The sequence below is a fragment of the Carlito syrichta genome, unplaced genomic scaffold (genome assembly GCF_000164805.1).
Source record: "Carlito syrichta isolate Samal-C Ts95f unplaced genomic scaffold, Tarsius_syrichta-2.0.1 Scaffold306734, whole genome shotgun sequence".
Classification (NCBI taxonomy): domain Eukaryota; kingdom Metazoa; phylum Chordata; class Mammalia; order Primates; family Tarsiidae; genus Carlito; species Carlito syrichta.
Window position 1 is genome coordinate 22,963 of NW_007250830.1, and position 466 is coordinate 23,428.

Genomic DNA, 466 nt, shown 5'->3' on the forward strand with positions numbered 1-466 from the left:
GTCTCGCCAAGTTGTCCAGGTGGGTCTCGAACCCACGAGCTCAGGCAATCCACTCACCTCGGCCTCCCAAAGCGCTGGGATTACAGGCTGAGCCACCGAGCCCGGCACATCTCTTTTCAAATGTCTTTTCCTTGGAGGCCTTTCCTGATCATCCTATTTAAACTATGCCCCTAGTTACTATCACATTAACTTTATTTGTTTTATTTGTGTATTGATTGTACCTCTCCCCATTCACACATACAAACTCTCAAATGTAAATTTCGTAAAGGCAGGGCTTCCCTGTTCTTGTTCACTGCTAGCAGTGTGTCTGAAACTCAGTAGATCCTCAAATATTTTTTTGACTGCCTATTATTATTATTATTATTATTATTATTATTATTATTTGAGTTGAACTCTCACTCTGTCGCCCAGACTGGAGTGCAGTGGCACGCTCCCGGCCACCGCAGCCTCGCCTGCTGGGCTCCGG

At 45.7% G+C, this 466-nt stretch overlaps 1 protein-coding gene across 1 annotated transcript in view; it reads left to right on the plus strand.

Annotated features, from left to right (window-relative positions):
* Positions 1–466, plus strand: part of PDPR (pyruvate dehydrogenase phosphatase regulatory subunit) — a 45,569-nt gene that overhangs the window by 9,867 nt on the left and 35,236 nt on the right. The window lies entirely within an intron of this gene.